We start from the raw sequence: 22,265 nt of genomic DNA on the forward strand, positions 1-22,265 counted from the left end.
CACATTTTATGCCCAATTCATGTAAAACTCCACGGAATCCCAAGGGGTTCACATACTTTTTCTTGCAACTGTATAGCGTTCACTATTGCAGGTGTATTTGTGTTTCACCGCGAGACTAGAAAACAGGTGAGTGCCGTGAGAAGTATTTGCAGTAACTGTCTGCTGACTAAACAACCTTCAGTAAACACACCATTGCTTTACTACAGCCGGGTGTCTTTGGAATCGTGATTCCTTTTATCTCTGGACCCAGGGTGTCGGGAGGTGTCCCAGGTGTCCGAGGTGTCGGGAGGCTTGCAAGGTCAGGACAACCTTTGGGGACCATCATTTTACAGAGTCTCTCACAACTGAAGCGCTACACTAATTATACCCCTGTACCTCCATCCCTGGCTCAGTACTGACAGGTCCCTAGTTATACCCCTGTACCTCCATCCCTGGCTCAGTACTGGTGTGTCCCTAGTTATACCCCTGTACCTCCATCCCTGGCTCAGTACTAATGTGTCCCTAGTTATACCCCTGTACCTCCATCCCTGGCTCAGTACTGGTGTGTCCCTAGTTATACCCCTGTACCTCCATCCCTGGCTCAGTACTGACGGGTCCCTAGTTATACCCCTGTACCTCCATCCCTGGCTCAGTACTGGCGTGTCCCTAGTTATATCCCTGTACCTCCATCCCTGGCTCAGTACTGGTGTGTCCCTAGTTATACCCCTGTACCTCCATCCCTGGCTCAGTACTGGTGTGTCCCTAGTTATACCCCTGTACCTCCATCCCTGGCTCAGTACTGGCGTGTCCCTAGTTATACCCCTGTACCTCCATCCCTGGCTCAGTACTGACAGGTCCCTAGTTATACCCCTGTACCTCCATCCCTGGCTCAGTACTGGTGTGTCCCTAGTTATACCCCTGTACCTCCATCCCTGGCTCAGTACTGACGGGTCCCTAGTTACACCCCTGTACCTCCATCTCTGGCTCAGTACTAATGTGTCCCTAGTTATACCCCTGTACCTCCATCCCTGGCTCAGTACTGACAGGTCCCTAGTTATACCCCTGTACCTCCATCCCTGGCTCAGTACTGGTGTGTCCCTAGTTATACCCCTGTACCTCCATCCCTGGCTCAGTACTAATGTGTCCCTAGTTATACCCCTGTACCTCCATCCCTGGCTCAGTACTGGTGTGTCCCTAGTTATACCCCTGTACCTCCATCCCTGGCTCAGTACTGACGGGTCCCTAGTTATACCCCTGTACCTCCATCCCTGGCTCAGTACTGGCGTGTCCCTAGTTATATCCCTGTACCTCCATCCCTGGCTCAGTACTGGTGTGTCCCTAGTTATACCCCTGTACCTCCATCCCTGGCTCAGTACTGGTGTGTCCCTAGTTATACCCCTGTACCTCCATCCCTGGCTCAGTACTGGCGTGTCCCTAGTTATACCCCTGTACCTCCATCCCTGGCTCAGTACTGACAGGTCCCTAGTTATACCCCTGTACCTCCATCCCTGGCTCAGTACTGGTGTGTCCCTAGTTATACCCCTGTACCTCCATCCCTGGCTCAGTACTGACGGGTCCCTAGTTACACCCCTGTACCTCCATCTCTGGCTCAGTACTAATGTGTCCCTAGTTATACCCCTGTACCTCCATCCCTGGCTCAGAGGCGGTCCCTAGTTATACCCCTGTACCTCCATCCCTGGCTCAGTACTGGCGGGTCCCTAGTTATACCCCTGTACCCTGTAACAGGGTTTGCTTGGCAGCGGGTGTGTGTGACCCCCTGGGTGGGTTCACAACACAAAAACACAGGCACGGCAATACAGCAGTGTAGGTGAAAAAACAAAAAGGTGCGGTTTATTTACACTATTTACAAGAAAACATCAAACCAAAAAGACACATGAAATAAAATCCTTTCCAACTTGGCCACTTACTATACAATCGCTTCCCTCGCTATCCACTAGGGGCAGCCTTGTGCTATACCCAGTCCCTACCAGTTGGAGGCTGGCCACACTCAGTCCCTATCAGTTGGAGGCTGGCCACACTCAGTCCCTATCAGTTGGAGGCTGGCCACACCCAGTCCCTATCAGTTGGAGGCTGGCCACACCCAGTCCCTATCAGTTGGAGGCTGACCACACCCTGTCCCTATCAGTTGGAGGCTGGCCACACCCAGTCCCTATCAGTTGGAGGCTGGCCACACCCAGTCCCTATCAGTTGGAGGCTGGCCACACCCAGTCCCTATCAGTTGGAGGCTGGCCACACCCAATCCCTATCAGTTGGAGGCTGGCCACACCCAGTCCCTATCAGTTGGAGGCTGGCTACACCCAGTCCCTATCAGTTAAAGGCTGGCCACACCCAGTCCCTATCAGTTGGAGGCTGGCCACACCCAGTCCCTATCAGTTGGAGGCTGGCCACACGCAGTCCCTATCAGTTGGAGGCTGGCCACACCCAGTCCCTATCAGTTGGAGGCTGGCCACACCCAGTCCCTATCAGTTGGAGGCTGGCCACACCCAGTCCCTATCAGTTGGAGGCTAGCCACACCCAGTCCCTATCAGTTGGAGGCTGGCCACACCCAGTCCCTGTTGGGTCCCTAGTTATACCCTTGCACCTCCATCCCTGGCTCAGTACTGGTGTGCCCCTAATTATACCCCTGTACCTCCATCCCTTAATAGAAAAAAAAACAACTAAAAACCAGCTCAAGGTTTGTATTACTAACTCTGAGTGCGCAAATGTGGAAAAATGCGTGTTGCCTGGCCCTGCAGAGCTTAGGGGGACCTGAGTGAAATCCAGTGGCCCTTGACAGTGTAATGCTACACAATGCTCATTTGCTAAGGCCACACCCAGTCCCTATCAGTTGGAGGCTGGCCACACCCAGTCCCTATCAGTTGGAGGCTGGCCACACCCGGTCCCTATCAGTTGGAGGCTGACCACACCCGGTCCCTATCAGTTGGAGGCTGACCACACCCAGTCCCTATCAGTTGGAGGCTAGCCACACCCAGTCCCTATCAGTTGGAGGCTGGCCACACCCAGTCCCTATCAGTTGGAGGCTGACCACACCCAGTCCCTATCAGTTGGAGGCTGACCACACCCAGTCCCTATCTGTTGGAGGCTGGCCACACCCAGTCCCTATCAGTTGGAGGCTGGCCACACCCAGTCCCTATCAGTTGGAGGCTGACCACACCCGGTCCCTATCAGTTGGAGGCTGACCACACCCGGTCCCTATCAGTTGGAGGCTAGCCACACCCAGTCCCTATCAGTTGGAGGCTGGCCACACCCAGTCCCTATCAGTTGGAGGCTGACCACACCCAGTCCCTATCAGTTGGAGGCTGACCACACCCAGTCCCTATCAGTTGGAGGCTGGCCACACCCAGTCCCTATCAGTTGGAGGCTGGCCACACCCAGTCCCTATCAGTTGGAGGCTGGCCACACCCAGTCCCTATCAGTTGGAGGCTGGCCACACCCGGTCCCTATCAGTTGGAGGCTGGCCACACAGGCCTTTGTCTCACTGCACTCAGATAAGTATGGAGCTTCCAGTCTACTCAGGCACAGATCTGGTTCCAGGATGGAGCCACTCCCTAAGCATGCTGGTGTAAGCCGTGTACCGGGGGGGCTCCCCAGGATACAGTGAAGTCACGAACGAGGAAACAACCCCAACACCAGCTTTTGTCACAACAGAATGTTACTTAGATGTGGCAAATAAACACAACCACAAATGCTGGGAACATACAATATATTTACATCCACCCAGCCCAAAGGCTGAGACCCTTGTGCTGCACAGCACGGCGCCTCCTGATGGATGAAGGTAGAAGGTGTAGTAATTTACCTACTGGGGGGCACAACTAAGCTGCCACACCTTACCTGTTATCACCCTACAGAGCAGGAATCAGTGTATGGGGGTACGGTATGGGCTAGCCTGCGGTGCAGCACAACAGCTTACAATCTTACACTACAGTATTCCCCCCCCCATAACTGGTCCTGTAGCACGTGCCTGAGTATTCCTTCTGAGCAAAACGCCAGTCTGGCTTGAATTTGTAGGATTTCATCAGCTCTCCAATGTGAAATGTCACTTTGAGTTGTGGAGTCCTTCCAATAATCAGTAACAACACTTGTGCTCTCATCAGCTTCCTGGCAGAAATCTCATCAGCTTCACCCAGCTGCAGCTCACACGGCCCCTTCATTCAGCATTCTCCAGAACATGGCTCCTGTCCCCTCTTCCTGTTTCCTCAACTCCAACTCTGTGTGAAAACCCCACCCCTTCATGAATATACAAATATCTATGCAGTCTGAGGCTGTGTTAGAAAAACAGTGTCATCTTGTGGCTAAACCGCAGAATGTCAGTCAAAACATCAATTTACTTCCACACAGTGTTCAAACAATGAGATCTGTTTCCCCATCTCACACTGGGAAGTTTTATAGAGGCCCTAAAGAGCCGACTACCTTCCGCTGGGCTCATTACCTCACTGTTGAAGGCTCAGCACTTCCCTCTAGTGGAACAAATCCACATAGAGCCTGAATCTAGGACAAATGTACCTGCCATCCTGGATGCAACCAGGTGATTTCACCGGCCCTCTTGTTTCAACCTTGGGGTTGTAACACCAGTAGTCAGGCAGGCATGAACCCGGGATAAATCATCCACATTCCCCATCTGAACTCCAGGGCGATGCTTTACCGTGAAGTTAAATTCTTGTAGGGCCAGGAACCACCTATTTACCCTTCTATTGGTCTCTTTATTTTGAGCCATCCACTTCAAGGGAGCGTGATCTGTGATCAGGTCAAAATGTCTGCCTAGCAGATCGTACCGCAGGGAATCGAGGGCCCACTTTACCCCTAAACACTCCTTCCCAATCATGGTGTCATTTTCCTCGTGAGATTTTATCTTTCTGCTGAGGTAGATTACCAAGTGCTCCTCCCCCTTCCACACCTGGGACAGCACTGCTCCTAAGCCAACATTGGAGGCATCCGTCTGGACCACAAAGTCTTTTGAGAAGTCTGGTGAGTATAGGACTGGCTGGCTACATAAGGCCCTTTTTAAAGACTGGAAGGCTGCTTCAGCCCCTGGGGACCACTTAACCACGACTGACTCCTTCCCTTTTGTCAGGTTGGTTAGGGGCACTGCCAGAGAAGCAAAATGGGGGATGAATCGCTGATAGTAGCCAGCAATACCTAGAAAAGCCCCTGCCTGCTTCTTGTTGTTTGGGCGTGGCCAATTCTGTATGGCTTCAACTTTGTTGATTTGGGGTTTTATTACCCCTCTCCCAATAGTGTACCCCAGGTACCTGGCCTCCTCCTGTCCGATCGTACACTTCTTTGGGTTGGCCGTAAACCCAGCTTTCCATACAGAATCCAGCACAGCCTGAACTTTTGGTAAATGTGAGGCCCAGTCTGCGCTATGGACAATCACATCGTTCAGCTACGCTGCAGCATTCATCTGATGGGGGCGAAGAATCTGATCCATTTTTGGCTGGAAGGTGGCCGGTGCATTCTGTAACCCGAACGGCATTCTTCTATACTGGGATGACCCTTCTGGGGTTACAAATGCAGTCTTCTCCTTTGCCGACTTAGCTAGGGGAATCTGCCAATGACCTTTTGTCAAGTCTAGCGTCGTCATGTACCGGGCTGCTCCCAGTCGGTCCATTAATTCATGGCATGGGGTAGGTGTCAAATTTTGTAACCTTATTTAACTGTCGAAAGTCGTTACAAAATCACCAGCTCCCATCCGGTTTGGGCACCAACACTATGGGGCTGGACCAGTCACTCTGGGACTCCTCTATCACCCCCAAATCCAGCATTCTCTGCACTTCCCCACGTATTGCCTCCCGCCGGGCCTCTGGGATTCTATAGGGTTTTAGTTTCACCCTTTCACCCGGAGGGGTGATAATGTCATGCTCCTCCCCCGAGGTTTGTCCCGGCAGCTCAGAGAAAACGTCTGTGTTGTGGAGCACAAACTCTTTAACTTCCTCTGTTGAGTTTTAGACAGCGTGACTGCTATTCCAACCTCCGGAACCAAGCAGTCAGATGGCGCTGGAGACAAAGCCTCGGCAACCAGGGATTCCCGGTCCCTCCAGGCCTTCAACAGATTAATGTGGTAGATTTGTTCAGGTTTTCTCCTTCCTGGTTGTCTGACCCTGTAGTTCACCTCACTCACTCTCTCAATCACCTCGTATGGGCCATGCCATTTGGCCAGGAATTTGCTTTCAACCGTAGGGATTAGCACTAGTACTCTATCTCCTTCAGCAAATGACCTGGTCTGGGCCCCCCGATTGTACACCCTCTGCTGCGCTAACTGCGCTTGGGCCAAATGTTCCTTTACGATCGGCCTTACCTGGGCAATTCTATCTTGCATTTGGGCGACGTGCTCAATCACACTCCAGTAGGGAGAACTCTCACCTTCCCAAGTTTCTTTGGCGATGTCCAACAGCCCCCTTGGGTGTCTCCCATAGAGCAGCTCAAAACGTGAAAAGCCCGTAGAGGACTGGGGTACCTCCCGGATGGCAAATATCAAATGGGGTATTAGCAGGGGCGGACTGACCATTTGGAAACTCGGGCACTGCCCGAGGGCCTGGGGTCAGTAGGGGGCCCCATGAGATGCCCCTGGTACCTTTTCATAGGCTTTTTTAGGTTTGGGAAAGGACACAGGGGCCCCATGATCCCCTATTGCCCGGGGGCCCCATGAGTTGTCAGTCCGCCCCTGGGTATTAGGTAATCCCAACCCTTTCCATCTTTATCCACCACCTTCCTTAACATTTGTTTCAGGGTTTGGTTGAACCTTTCAACCAACCCGTCTGTTTGGAGATGATACGCAGAGGTGTGAAATTGTTTTACTTTGAACAACTTGCAGAGTTCTGTCATCACCCGGGACATAAAGGGGGTTCCTGGTCCATAAGCAATTCCTTTGAAACACCCACTCAGCTGAAAACGAGAAATAGCTCCTTAGCTATCGTCTTGCAGAGGTATTTCGGAGCGGAATGGCTTCTGGATAGCGGGTGGCATAGTCAAGTATGACCAACATGTACTGATGCCCCCTAGCGGACTTCACCAGCGGTCCTACCAAATCCACTGCAATCCTCTCAAAAGGGACCTCAATGATGGGAAGAGGTACGAGTGGACTACGGAAATGGGGCATTGGGGCCGCCGTCTGACACACAGGGAAAGAGGAACAATAATTTTCTATCTCCTTAAGGACCCCAGGCCAATAGAATCTTTGTGCCACAGTTCACCCACATGCACACGCCCCATGCACACGCCCCCAGCGACTGGCTAACCAAGGAGCCTACGTGCGGCTGTGACTTGGGGTACGAGGGAATAAAGGGGACTTAACTTTGAATATATAAAACCGTATATAAGATCAGCCGTGATATCCTTCCACAGACCGCACTACCTCTGCCCACCACCGGGGGGAGACTCCACTCCAATCCAGATGGCTGACCACACACTGGCAGATACAAATCTTATATACAATCTGTGGCACACTAAGGGTTGAGGAGCAGCTTAACAATCGCACACCTTTCTAGGGTTCCCCCAGCTATCCTAAAGCTAGAACCCCGATGTCAATCACCCTTCCACTGTCCACACCCCCCCACACCAGACATACCACAAACAGTAGCCTGCCACCACCCAACAGTTTATCCGCAGAACGGTCTGCTGGGACACCCCACACACACAGATCTCCGTCTGGCCGATCTGTTACCTTTTACAATCTGCACGCAATCTGCCCACTCACAGTGCAATTGCATACAGATTGGCAATGAGCTGACCGAGCGTTTAAAGGCACCAAAATACAATCCAATCTAATCTCTCCAATCTCTCCAATCTAATCTCTCCGGAGATATGAGCCCGAGCGTAAATACACAGAAGTCACTAATTAATTTTATGATTTAATATCCCGAAAGTGGGCGGAGCATAAAATATGTACAAAGTATAAAAAGTTACAGAAAATACATAAAAGAAGACACACAAATGACTATTCACTATAAAATAAAAGGGAATAAAAACAGAAATAAAACTTTTACCGAGAGTTATCCTGCGACTGGAGCAAGTCAGAAAAAGTCCATAATCTGTTAGTCGATCGAACCGGCTCCATACGAATCACAATGTCCATACTTCAGGGTCCTCAATTTATGGGAATATGGACGTGGGCTGGACATGAGTTCTTGGCCATTTGACTCTGGGGGGGTGTTCCTGTACCCACCCACAGGATGTTCTGGGTGCTGAACTGCCCAAAGTCAATTGGACCAGGAACGGTTTGAATCACCAAGTCAGGGATTGAATTTCTGACACCGGCGCATCAGTCCGATCGCGACAGTACCAATCACTGTTCAGCTATCGCAATCCAGCGCCACTTAACCATTTCCTGCCTTTTTCTGGCATTCTACATAGGTCACAAATACAATTTTTACATGCCGATGTAGCCTACAGAGTGCCCCATCAGAAGGAAGTATTTTCATCTCTCTGCAACTAATATTTTAGCTTTTATGAGAGATGAAACATACTCCTTTGATTTGTGTATATTTGTCAGGGCTCCCGAGACAGATCGGAGCCCCCCTGGTGTCATGAAGCCGAAACATCTGCATTCCTCTTTTAAACTTCAGGAAGGTGGCAAAGTCTGATTATAGACAAATCTATTAGCACCCAGGTGTCACTTCCAGAGGAAGCTCTGTCCCTTCAGATCCTAATTGGTGACCATCTGTCTCTGAATACCCTTGACTGAATATTTCTTCAGGAATGAACTAAATTTACGATTACATATTGCTACAGATCACATCTCAGCTACTCACATCTGTACATTTATGTGCCCCTAGTTATACCCCTGTACCTCCATCCCTGGCTCAGTACTGGTGTGCCCCTAATTATACCCTTGCACCTCCACCCCTGGCTCAGTACTGTTGGGTCCCTAGTTATACCCCTGTACCTCCATTCCTTAATAATAAAAAAAACAACTAAAAACCAGCTCAAGGTTTGTATTACTAACTCTGAGTGCGCAAATGTGGAAAAATGCGTGTTGCCTGGCCCTGCAGAGCTTAGGGGGACCTGAGTGAAATCGAGTGGCCCTTGAGAGTGTAATGCTACACAAGGCTCATTTGCTAAGGCAGCCATACCTGCTTTTACTATATACTGGTCCATGTGTCAAGCTGGCCATTGTAGGAGAACAATGGCTGGAAGACGTAAAAACTCACCACTTTTCCAAAGTCCTGTTTCATCAGGAGCTGACCCCACTGTGGACCACTTGTTCCTCTCCTTCTGGGGTGGTCAAAGCCTAATTATTCATCCCAGCTCTACTCTGGCCAGAACTAGGGGTGGTATCTGTGAGTTGCACAGACCCAGCAAGTTTACGGGGCTGTAATGCAGCATTCTTGGCCACCTCCTATATGACTTCTCTTGGCCTCTGGTCTGGCATATGACTTCTCTTGGCCACCTGGTCTGCTAAATGACTTCTCTTGGCCTCTGGTCTTCTATATGACTTCTCTTGGCCACCTGGTCTGCAATATGACTTCTCTTGGCCTCTGGTATGCTAAATGACTTCTCTTGGCCACCTGGTCTGCTAAATGACTTCTCTTGGCCTCTGGTCTGCAATATGACTTCTCTTGGCCTCTGGTCTGCTATATGACTTCTCTTGGCCACCTGGTCTGCTATATGACTTCTCTTGGCCACCTGGTCTGCTATATGACTTCTCTTGGCCACCTGGTCTACTGTATGATTTCTCTTGGCCTCCTGGTCTGCAATATGACTTCTCTTGGCCTCTGGTCTGCTATAGGACTTCTCTTGGCCACCTGGTCTGCTATATGACTTCTCTTGGCTTCTGGTTTGCTATATTTCTTCTCTTGGCCACCTGGTCTGCTAAATGACTTCTCTTGGCCTCTGGTCTGCTATATGACTTCTCTTGGCCACCTGGTCTGCTATATGACTTCTCTTGGCTTCTGGTCTGCTATATTTCTTCTCTTGGCCACCTGGTCTGCTAAATGACTTCTCTTGGCCTCTGGTCTGCTATATGACTTCTCTTGGCCACCTGGTCTGCAATATGACTTCTCTTGGCCTCTGGTCTGCTATATGACTTCTCTTGGCCACCTGGTCTGCTATATGACTTCTCTTGGTCACCTGGTCTGCAATATGACTTCTCTTGGCCTCTTGTCTACTATATGACTTCTCTTGGCCACCTGGTCTGCTATAAGACTTCTCTTGGCTTCTGGTCTACTATATGACTTCTCTTGGCCACCTGGTCTACTGTATGACTTCTCTTGGCCACCTGGTCTGCTAAATTACTTCTATTGGCCTTTGGTCTGCTATATGACTTCTCTTGGCCACCTGGTCTGCTATATGACTTCTCTTGGCCTCTGGTCTGCTATATGACTTCTCTTGGCCACCTGGTCTGCTATATGACTTCTCTTGGCCTCTGGTCTGCTATATGACTTCTCTTGGCCACCTGGTCTGCAATATTATTATTATTAATATTATTATTATTATACAGTATTTATAAAGCGCCGATAGTTGGCTCAGCGCTGTACATGACAAAGGGGGACAGAACATGTGACAGAACAATACCAATACAATGCAAAACATGAGGGGATCGAGGGCCCTGCTCTTTCGAGCTTACAATCTAGGAGGGAGGGGATGGTGGCACAGGAGGAGATAGCTGTGGAGGATGGAGTGGTAGGAAGAGTGGAGGAGGTCAGCAAGTTAGCAGGTGGTGGGGTAGGCTTCCCTGAAGAGATGGGTTTTCAGGGTGCACCTAAAGGAGAGGAGAGTAGGTGATAATCTGATGGGTTGAGGCAGGGAGTTCCAGAGGATGGGTGACACCCTGGAGAAGTCCTGGAGGTGGGCATGGGAGGAGGAGACCAGGGAACTAGAGAGAAGGAGGTCTTGTGAGGAGCGGAGTGTGCGTGTTGGGCGGTACTTGGATATTAGGTCAGTAATGTAGTTCGGGGCAGTGTGGTGGACGGCTTTGTACGTCAGTGTTAGGATTTTGAATTTGATCCATTGCGCAATAGGAAGCCAGTGGAGGGATTGGCAGAGGGGGGTGGCGGAGATGGAGCGGTTGGAAAGGTGAATGAGTCTGGCCGCCGTATTCAGGATCGACTGAAGCGGGGATAGCCAGCGGCGAGGCAGGCCAGTGAGGAGGGAGTTGCAGTAGTCGGGTCGTGATATGATGAGGGAGTGGATGAGCTGTTTAGTGGTTTCTGGGGTTAGGAACGTGCGGATTTTGGCGATGTTGCGGAGGTGGAGTCTGCATGTTGCGGAGGTGGAGTCTGCATGTTGCGGAGGTGGAGTCTGCATGTTGCGGAGGTGGAGTCTGCATGTTGCGGAGGTGGAGTCTGCATGTTGCAGAGGCGGAGTCTGCACGAGTTTGTTAAAGATTGGACTTGGGGCTGGAAGGATAGGTTGGAGTCCAGAATGACACCAAGTCCTCTGGCCTGCGGGGCGGGTTTGATGGTGGCATTGTTGGACGTGATGGAGAAGTCAATGGGGGGTGGTGTCCGGGCTGGGGGGGGAAGACAAGAAACTCAGTTTTGGAGAGGTTCAGTTTAAGGAAGTGGAGCGACATCCAGTCTGATATGTCGCTCAGTAGGTGTGTGATTCGGGCGGAGACCGAGGGGGTGAGGTGGGGGGTTGAGAGATAGATTTGTGTGTCGTCGGCATAGAGGTGATAGTTGAAGCCGTGAGAGTGTATGAGTTGGCCAAGGGAGGAGGTGTAGATGGAGAAGAGAAGGGGCCCGAGGACGGAGCATTGAGGGACCCCAACAGAGAGGGGGAGTGAGGGGGAGGTGGTAGCATTATAGGTAACGCTGAAGGAGCGTTGTGACAGGTAGGATGAGAGCCAGGAGAGAGCAGAATCACTGAGGCCGAGGGAGTGTAGTTTTTTTGAGGAGTAGGGGGTGATCGACTGTGTTGAAGGCCGCAGAGAGGTCAAGTAGTAGGAGCACTGAATAGTGGCCATTAGCTTTGGCGGTTAGCAGGTCGTTGGAGAGTTTGAGTAAGGCGGTTTCGGTGGAGTGTAGGGCGGTTTCGGTGGAGTGTAGGGCGGGTTCGGTGGAGTGTAGGGGACGGAAGCCGGACTGTAGGGGATCGAGGAGGTTGTTGTCGTTGAGGTGAGAGCTTAGGCGGGTGTAGACGAGGCGCTCGAGGAGTTTAGATGTAAATGGGAGGAGGGAGATGGGTCTGAGGTTGTTCGGGTCATTGGGGTCCAGGGAGGGCTTTTTAAGTATGGGGGTGATGTGTGCATGTTTCAGAGGGGAGGGGAAAGTGCCGGAGGAGAGGGAGAGATTGAAGATGTGGGTGAGGGAACGTAGGATGGAGGGGGAGGGAGGTCGTAGGAGTTGTGAGGGGATAGGGTCGAGGGGGCAGGTGGTGAGGCGGGCATCAGAGAGGATCTTGGAGACTTCCTCGATGGCAGTAAGGTCAAAGGTGCGGAGTGTTGGGGGAGCTTCAGTATGAGGGATGTAGGGTGGGGTGGAAGTGGGGGTCAGAGCAGTGGTGGGGCCGTGGGAGAGGGGTGATGAGGGGGTAGCTGAGTGAGGGGGAACAGGGTTGGAGGGAGTTTGAGCAGCGACGAAGTCCCTGCGGGTTATGTTGAGGGGGAGGGGGGATGAGGGGGTAGCTGGGTGAGAGGGGACGGGTTGAGAGGGCGTGTGAGTTGCGGCGATGTCCTTGCGAATTGTGTCAATCTTGTTGAAGTGATTGGCATTCTCAAGGGCGGTGAGTGAGGTGCTGGGTGGAGGTGGGGGTGGCGAGAGTATAGAGTTGAAGGTGGAGAAGAGTCAGCGAGGATTGGAGGAGAGGGCCTTGATGAGGGTCAGGAAGTAGGCTTGTTTGGCTGTGTGGAGGGAGGAGGTGTAGGTGCGGAAGGCAGATTTGTATCGGGTGAAGGCTTGATGGGATTTGGTTTTGCGCCATAGTCGCTCCAGGGCACGACTTTGTCGTTTGAGGGTTTTGGTGTGATCAGTCTGCCAGGGCTGGAGTAGTCGGGGTCTGATGTTGCGTGTGGTTAAAGGCGCTAGTGAGTCAAGGGCTGTTGACAGCGCGTTGTTGTAGGCAGTCATAGCCAAGTCGGGGCAGGACAGGGGGTGGATGCGGTCATGGAGTTGATCAGCTGCAGAGTGGAGGGGGGCAGGGTTAAGGTTGCGGAGGTTACGGCTGGTAGTAGTGTGACATTTGGAGGGGTAGGCGTTGGAGGACGAGGAGATAGAGAAGGTGATCAGGTTGTGGTCAGAGAGAGGGAAGGGGGTGTTAGTGAGGTTGTGGGGAGCGCAGCGGTTGGAGAAGACAAGGTCCAGGATATTACCGTTGGAGTGGGTGGTGGATTGTATGCACTGTGCAAGTGCAAAGGAGGAGGTTAAGTGGAGGAGATGGGATGTGTCCGGGTTGTCGAGGTTGACAGGGATGTTGAAATCCCCAAGGATGATGGTGGGTAGCTCAGAGGAGAGGAAGAAGGGTAGCCAGGAGGAGAAGTCATCCAGGAGGGGGATATGGATCCAGGAGGCCGGTATATCACAGCAATCTTCAGGGGGGTTGGGGAGGGAATGCTATATGACTTCTCTTAGCCACCTGGTCTGCTATATGACTTCTCTTGGCCTCTGGTCTGCTATATGACTTCTCTTGGCCTCTGGTCTGCTATTTGACTTCTTTTGGCCACCTGATCTACTATATGACTTCTCTTGGCCACCTGGTCTGCTATATGATTTCTCTTGGCCTCTGGTCTGCAATATTTATTTATTTCTTTCAGGTACTTATATAGCACCGTCAATTACGCAGCGCTTTACATACATATTGTACAGTCACATCAGTCCCTAACCCTCAAGGGGTGTACAATCTAAAGTCCCTAACTCACATTCATACATACACATACTTCTCTTGGCCACCTGGTCTGCTATATGATTTCTCTTGGCCACCTGGTCTGCAATATGACTTCTCTTGGCTTCTGGTCTACTATATGACTGCTCTTGGCCACCTGGTCTGCTATATGACTTCTCTTGGCCTCTGGTCTGCTATATGACTTCTCTTGGCCTCTGGTCTGCTATATGACTTCTCTTGGCCACCTGGTCTGCTATATGACTTCTCTTGGCCACCTGGTCTGCTATATGACTTCTCTTGGCCACCTGGTCTGCTATATGACTTCTCTTGGCCACCTGGTCTGCTATATGACTTCTCTTGGCCACCTGGTCTGCTATAGCACTTCTCTTGGCCACCTGGTCTGCTATATGACTTCTCTTGGCCTCTGGTCTGCTATATGACTTCTCTTGGCCTCTTGTCTGCTATATGACTTCTCTTGGCCTCTTGTCTGCTATATGACTTCTTTTGGCCACCTGGTCTGCTATATGACTTCTCTTGGCCTCTGGCCTGTTGTTGTTATTATTATTATACAGTATTTATAAAGCGCCAATAGTTGGCTCAGCGCTGTACATTACAGAGGGGACAGAACATGTGACAGAACAATACCAATACAATGTGATACATGAGGGGATCGAGGGCCCTGATCCTTGGAGCTTACAATCTAGGAGGGGGGGATGGCGGCACAGGAGGAGATAGCTGTGGGGGATGGAGTGGTAGGAAGAGTGGAGGAGGTCGGCAAGTTAGCAGGGGGTGGGGTAGGTTTCCCTGAAGAGATGGGTTTTCAGGGTGCACCTAAAGGAGAGGAGAGTAGGTGATAATCTGATGGGTTGGGGCAGGGAGTTCCAGAGGATGGGTGACACCCTGGAGAAGTCCTGGAGGCGGGCATGGGAGGAGGAGACCAGGGATTTAGAGAGAAGGAGGTCTTGTGAGGAGCGGAGTGTGCGTGTTGGGCGGTACTTGGATATTAGGTCAGTGATGTAGCTCGGGGCAGTATGGTGGACGGCTTTGTACGTCAGTGTTAGGATTTTAAATTTGATCCGTTGCGCAATCGGAAGCCAGTGGAGGGATTGGCAGAGCGGGGTGGAGGACACTGAATGGAGGCCAGTGGAGGGATTGGCAGAGGGGGGTGGAGGACACTGAGTGGAGGCCAGTGGAGGGATTGGCAGAAGGGGGTGGAAGACACTGAGTGGAGGCCAGTGGAGGGATTGGCAGAGGGCGGTGGAGGACACTGAGTGGAGGCCAGTGGAGGGATTGGCAGAGGGGGGTGGCGGAGACGGAGCGGTTGGAAAGGTGAATGAGTCTGGCAGCCGTATTCAGGATGGATTGAAGCGGGGATAGCCAGCGGCGAGGCAGGCCAGTGAGGAGGGAGTTGCAGTAGTCGGGTCATGATATGATGAGGGAGTGGATGAGCTGTTTAGTGGTTTCTGGGGTTAGGAACGTGTGGATTTTGGCGATGTTGCGGAGGTGGAGTCTGCATGTTGCGGAGGTGGAGTCTGCATGTTGTGGAGGTGGAGTCTGCATGTTGTGGAGGTGGAGTCTGCATGTTGCGGAGGTGGAGTCTGCATGTTGCGGAGGTGGCATGAGTTTGTTAAAGATTGGACTTGGGGCTGGAAGGATAGGTTGGAGTCCAGAATGACACCAAGTACTCTGGCCTGCGGGGCGGGTTTGATGGTGGCGTTGTTGGACTGTTATATGACTTCTTTCGGCCTCTGGTCTGCTATATGTCTTCTCTTGACCCCACGTCTTGCTTATCATTTTAGTTCATCTCCTGTCCGGGTGATACTTGTAGGCAGGTTGCAGTCTGCTTTCTCCAGGGTAGGTGGCGCTTGACCCGAGAGGAAGTCACTAAAACTTCTTCATTGAATCAGTCGATGAGCCATCAGTAATCGGTGACTTGTCAGAAAGCTGCTTCAGATTCGACTCTTACTGGTGGACACATGGCTGAGCTCTTCTTGCTTTGTTGGAAAAAAATAGGAAAACACAAACAGGAAATGACATCATAACCATGATGTTCCCAAAGAAAGAACAATTCATTATATCCAAGCATTAACGCAACTCTGCCACCTATTGTCATAAAACACTAATCACAGAAAAATATACAGTGAGGAACAGAAGTATTTGAACCCCCTGCGATTCTCCAAGTTCTCCCACTTCTCCATCATGGAGGGTCTGACATTCACATTGCAGGGGATTCCCACTCTGAGGACAGAATTCAGGAGATCACATTGCAGGGGATTCCCACTCTGAGGACAGAATTCAGGAGATCACATTGTATGATTTGTAAAGAATGTATTTGTCTCGCACGGCTGAACAGAAGTATTTGAACCCCTGAGAAGATCCGTGTTAATATTTGGTACAGAAGCCTTTGTCTGCAATTACAGAGGTCAGACGTTTCCTGTAGTCCTTGGCCAGGTTTGCACTGCAACAGGGATTTTGGCCGACTCCTCCACACCGATCTCCTCTAGATCTGTCGGGTTTCGGGGCTGTCGCTGAGCAACACGGAGTTTCAGCTCCCTCCAAAGATGTTCTATTGGATTTAGGTGTGGAGACTGGCTAGGCCACTCCAGAATCTTGATATGCTTCTTACGGGGCCACTCCTTGGTTCTCCTGGCTGTGTGCTTCGGGTCGTTGTCATGTTGGAAGACCCAGCCATGACCCATCTTCAATGCTCTGACTGAGGGAAGGAGGTTGTTGCTGAAAATCTCACAATAAATGGCCCCATTCATCCTCTCCTTAATACAGTGCAGTCGTCCTGTCCCCTTCGCAGAAAAGCACCCCCAAAGCATGATGTTACCACCCCCATGCTTCACAGTAGGGATGGTGTTCTTGGGATGCCACTCATCCTTCTTTTTCCTCCAAACACGACGAGTGAAGTTTAGACCAAAAAGTTCTCCTTTGGTCTCATCTGACCACATGACTTTCTCCCATGCCTCCTCTGCATCATCCAGATGGTCATTGGCAACCTTCAGACGGGCCTGGACATGTGATGACTTGAGCAGGGGAACCTTCAGACGGGCCTGGACATGTGATGACTGGAGCAGGGGAACCTTCAGACGGGCCTGGACATGTGATGACTGGAGCAGGGGAACCTTCAGACGGGCCTGGACATGTGATGACTGGAGCAGAGGAACCTTCAGACGGGCCTGGACATGTGATGACTGGAGCAGGGGAACCTTCAGACGGGCCTGGACATGTGATGACTTGAGCAGGGGAACCTTCCGTGCAATGCATGATTGGAAACCATGACGTCGTAGTGTTCTACCGACAGTGACCTGTGAAACTGTGGTCCCAGCTCTCTTCATGTCATTGACCAGCTCCTCCCTTGTAGTTCTGGGCTGATTCCTCACCTTTCTTCTCATCAGTGATACCCCACGAGGTGACATCTTGCATGGAGCCCCAGTCCGAGGGAGACTGACAGTCGTCTTTAGCCTCTTCCATTTTCTAACAATTGCTCCAACAGTTGATCTATTTTCACCAAGCTGCTTGGCAATTGCCCCGTAGCCCTTTCCAGCCTTGTGGAGGTCCACAATTTTGTCTCTGTTGTCTTTTGACAGCTCTGTGGTCTTGCCCATGGTAGTAGTTGGCGTCTGACTGACTGTGGGGTGGACAGGTGTCTTTAAAGAGCTCAGACAGGTGCTACTAAGTGAGATGAATGAGTGGAGTAGAGGGGGGCTTTGTAAAGGTGCAGTAACAGTTCTTTGGGAGCCAGAATTCTTGCTGTTTCTCAGGTGTTCAAATACTTCTGTTCAGCCGTGCGAGACAAATACATTCTTTACAGATCATACAATGTGATCTCCTGAATTCTGTCCTCAGAGTGGGAATCCCCTGCAATGTGAATGTCAGACCCTCCATGATGGAGAAGTGGGAGAACTTGCAGAATCACAGGGGGTTCAATACTTCTGTTCCTCACTGTATGAGAATAGTTGTTGTAGCAATGTCTGTATTAACAGCATGCCAACACCCCCACACCACCGCTCACGTGCCGCTATATCTCACATTTATTTGTGTGGCGGTGATTTTGTCACATCATACGCTGACATCTTATGAGTTCCACAGTATTCAAGCACAATCACATTATGTTCCATAAGGTCTCCAAGGAAATGATGGGACACTATTCCTCCCACTGACACCAATGATGGGGCACTATTCCTCCCACTGACACCAATGATGGGGCACTATTCCTCCCACTGACACCAATGATGGGGCACTATTCCTCCCACTGACACCAATGATGGGGCACTATTCCTCCCACTGACACCAATGATGGGGCACTATTCCTCCCACTGACACCAATGATGGGGCACTATTCCTCCCACTGACACCAATGATGGGGCACTATTCCTCCCACTGACACCAACGATGAGGCACTATTCCTCCCACTGACACCAATGATGGGGCACTATTCCTCCCACTGACACCAACGATGGGGCACTATTCCTCCCACTGACACCAACGATGGGGCAGTATTCCTCCCACTGACACCAATGATGGGGCACTATTCCTCCCGCTGACACCAATGATGGGGCACTTTTCCTCCCGCTGACACCAATGATGGGACACTATTCCTCCCGCTGACACCAATGATGGGACACTATTCCTCCCACTGACACCAATAATGGGGCACTATTCCTCCCACTGACACCAATGATGGGGCACTATTCCTCCCACTGACACCAATGATGGGGCTCTCAACTAGAAAATTCCTCCTGCATTTAAATGAAGTGATAAGTATATATTAAAGCGGCCAGCACTCTGGTACCTTTTCAACAAGTGTAATATAATAATAGAATAGATGATATACCTGATAAATAATACATAAAGCATGCAAAGACCATAGAAAAAACCAGTACATAGCGATAAGATCAATGCAGATCTATTTAGTGTCCAAACACTCTAAAGTGCCCAGAAGGTGCGTGCTGCGCTCCTCTCCAAGGCCTCCTTAACCCCTCCAGAGGATTTACCCCCCTTAATGACCACGCCTCCCTAAGGTGCAGAATGAGCTCCTCTCCAAGGCTTCCCTAACCCCTCCCCCTCCTGAGGATTTACCCCCCTTAATGACCACGCCTCCCTAAGGTGCAATCAAACACCACACAAAGAAATGTGTGTAAAGAGATGACCCCCCAACACCTCCGACATACGTAGACCAACGATGACTCCCCATATAGGGGGAAATAACGCACAAAGTGACTCCTGCAAAGATAATTCATTCAATTTAAATCCCGAACTAATAAATAAACACAAAATGCGACCAGATAATACGGAAACAAAATCTATAAAGAATAAGAAAAAGAAAAATATTGCAATTATAAAGTCTCTAATTCTCCATTATTCTTCCAATAAATTGTGCTTCAAAAACGTCCATTCAGAGTGAAAACGTGTGAGAATTGTGATCGTCTATACCAGGGGCGGACTGACCATTTGGAAACCCGGGCACTGACCGAGGGCCCGGGGTCAGTAGGGGGCCCCATGAGATGCCCCTGGTACCTTTTTCATAGGCTTTTTTGAGTTTGGGACACAAGGGCCCCATGATCACCTATTGCCCGGGGGCCCCATGAGTTGTCAGTCCGCCCCTGGTGTATACACACACCTCCACAGTGGCTAAATTGAACCCTCACCTCCTTTTGGTGACCCACTTGGCCACCTCGCTTGCAGGATGACTCCAGGATCCTTCACAGGCAGTAGCTGGTATTAGATGTTCTCCCCCTGTGATCCCCTCTCTGGTGGCTCTCACGGTTCTCCAGTCCTCTCCCGATATATATATCTGCTATATACCAGACTGTCCCATGCAGGTCATGGTGACAACCAGGAGATCCTCCATAGTGAAGTCATTTCAAAATCAATTGCCTTTATTACAGATAAGAAAAATGCTCCTCACTTGTACAAACTGAAATATTAGCACTGGAACCTCCTGCTATAGAGTACTGCATGGGGTAGGAAAATGGGTGTACCAAGATGGCGTCCACACCAGATGTGCGTCACCGCGTACCAACGCATTACGTCACTAGAATCACGTGACTTCCTCAGGGTGTCACCAGTGATGGGGCACTATATCTCCCGTTAATACTACTGATGGGACCAGGGGCGGACTGACAACTCAATAGGAAATCATGGGGCCCCTGTATCCTCGCTCACACTCAAACCACACCTAAAAAAGCCTATGAAAGGTACCATCTCATGTGGCCCCCTACTGACCCTGGGCCCTCAGGCAGTGCCCGAATGCCTAAATGGTCAGTCCGCCCCTGGATGGGACGTTTTCTTCTCCCACTGTTTCTGGGACATTTTCTTCTCCCACTGTTGCTGGGACATTTTCTTCTCCCACTGTTGCTGGGACGTTTTCTCCTCCCACTGTTGCTGGGACATTTTCTCCTCCCACTGTTGCTGGGACATTTTCTCCTCCCACTGTTGCTGGGACGTTTTCTTCTCCCACTGTTGCTGGGACATTTTCTCCTCCCACTGTTGCTGGGACATTTTCTCCTCCCACTGTTGCTGGGACGTTTTCTCCTCCCACTGTTGCTGGGACGTTTTCTCCTCCCACTGTTGCTGGGACGTTTTCTCCTCCCACTGTTGCTGGGTCATTTTCTTCTCCCACTGTTGCTGGGTCATTTTCTTCTCCCACTGTTTCTGGGACGTTTTCTCCTCCCACTGTTGCTGGGACGTTTTCTTCTCCCACTGTTGCTGGGACATTTTCTTCTCCCACTGTTTCTGGGACGTTTTCTCCTCCCACTGTTGCCGGGACATTTTCTCCTCCCACTGTTACTGGGACGTTTTCTTCTCCCACTGTTACTGGGACATTTTCTCCTCCCACTGTTGCTGGGACATTTTCTTCTCCCACTGTTGCTGGGACGTTTTCTTCTCCCACTGTTGCCGGGACATTTTCTTCTCCCACTGTTGCTGGGACGTTTTCTCCTCCCACTGTTGCTGGGACGTTTTCTTCTCCCACTGTTTCTGGGACATTTTCTCCTCCCACTGTTGCTGGGACATTTTCTTCTCCCACTGTTGCTGGGACATTTTCTCCTCCCACTGTTGCTGGGACATTTTCTTCTCCCACTGTTGCTGGGACGTTTTCTCCTCCCACTGTTGCTGGGACGTTTTCTTCTCCCACTGTTTCTGGGACATTTTCTCCTCCCACTGTTGCTGGGACATTTTCTTCTCCCACTGTTGCTGGGACATTTTCTCCTCCCACTGTTGCTGGGACATTTTCTTCTCCCACTGTTGCTGGGACATTTTCTTCTCCCACTGTTGCTGGGACATTTTCTCCTCCCACTGTTGCTGGGACATTTTCTTCTCCCACTGTTGCTGGGACATTTTCTTCTCCCACTGGTCACAGTCCGGCCCCCTAAAGTCTGAAGGACAGTAAACTGGCCCTTCTTTTATGAAGTTTGGAGAGCCCCGATTCAGAGTCCTGTGTTTCTACGTATGCCCATGATAATAGCTGGGTTATTTTCCCTGGTAAAGCTGCTAGACAGTCCTTTGTAGGGGATGTGGTCCCTTATCAAGGACAGAGATTTCTATATATCGGCTCTAACCTTTTGATCTGCAATATAGAGTTCGTGAAACCGACTTATTTTATCTGAATATTTGAAATATAGAAACAGATCCCATCTCCTCCTACAACAAGACTCCAGGCCTTTCCTCTTGTGGGTTTAGCTCGGCGTATCTCCTCGGCTAGTTCATTGTTCGGTGTGTGGGGTACACCTGATTGTTGACTGTCCTTCACCTGGCCACACAGACGTTGTCTTCTCCACAATGCACCATTGGTGAGCTCTGAAGATCTCCTAAACATAGAAGAGTAGCCGGAATACATTGTGAGTTTTCCTTCGTCATAAAACTAGTCGATTGGTTGAGGCCCGGCAACCATGAGACCACTTTAGCCTACAAAGATGTTCATTCTCCTGGAATCTCGGTGTCCTCCTGTCTACGTGTCAGTACACCCGTCCTCCTAAAATTGAAACAACCTTTTTTTAGAATCTCAGCAATTCTTAGAATATTATAATCTTCCTGGGTTGAGCCAGAGTTCATTCAGCAGAATTCAATAAAAAAAGGTCTACGCTGTAATTATCAAATATATTTAACATTTTATTGAAAGTTCCCACAACCTGGTCACACCTTCCAGATTCATATAAACGTGGAGCAGCTAGATCTTCCCTTTTAGGGGACGCCCACATTTCTTCTTACACCATTCAACAATCCGGTAGTAGATAATTGTTCCATGAAATGTGGGATCTTTTGTCACCTCCCGTGTCACTCACAGTATTTAGGCAGGATGGCCAGAAGGTTGTGAGACCATTTTGGGGATCGTCTTTCCAACATTAGAACTGATAAGAACACCGATGTGTCTGGACATGTGACCGATAAACACAACTGGAAGAGAGTCTATGAAAGTGCCGATCATTGGATAGATAATCTGGGAGAGGAGGAGACAGGTCCTCTTGGTTTAGTAGACGAGAAGCTTTGGATCTTCACTCTTGGAA

The 22,265-nt window shown here is 50.5% G+C and overlaps 1 protein-coding gene across 1 annotated transcript in view; it reads left to right on the forward strand.

Moving 5' to 3' along the window:
* Window positions 1-200: 200 nt before the first annotated feature.
* LOC149442165 (uncharacterized) overlaps window positions 201-22,265 on the forward strand; it is a 38,093-nt gene continuing 16,028 nt past the window's right edge. Inside the window, exon 1 of the mRNA XM_089656434.1 lies at window positions 201-298. The gene's annotated coding sequence lies outside the window, so the exon portion shown is untranslated. The remainder of the gene's footprint in view (window positions 299-22,265) is intronic.

This window comes from Staurois parvus, unplaced genomic scaffold (genome assembly GCF_062004578.1).
Source record: "Staurois parvus isolate SC_StPar_1 unplaced genomic scaffold, SC_StPar_1.0 ptg000905l, whole genome shotgun sequence".
In the NCBI taxonomy this organism is placed as follows: domain Eukaryota; kingdom Metazoa; phylum Chordata; class Amphibia; order Anura; family Ranidae; genus Staurois; species Staurois parvus.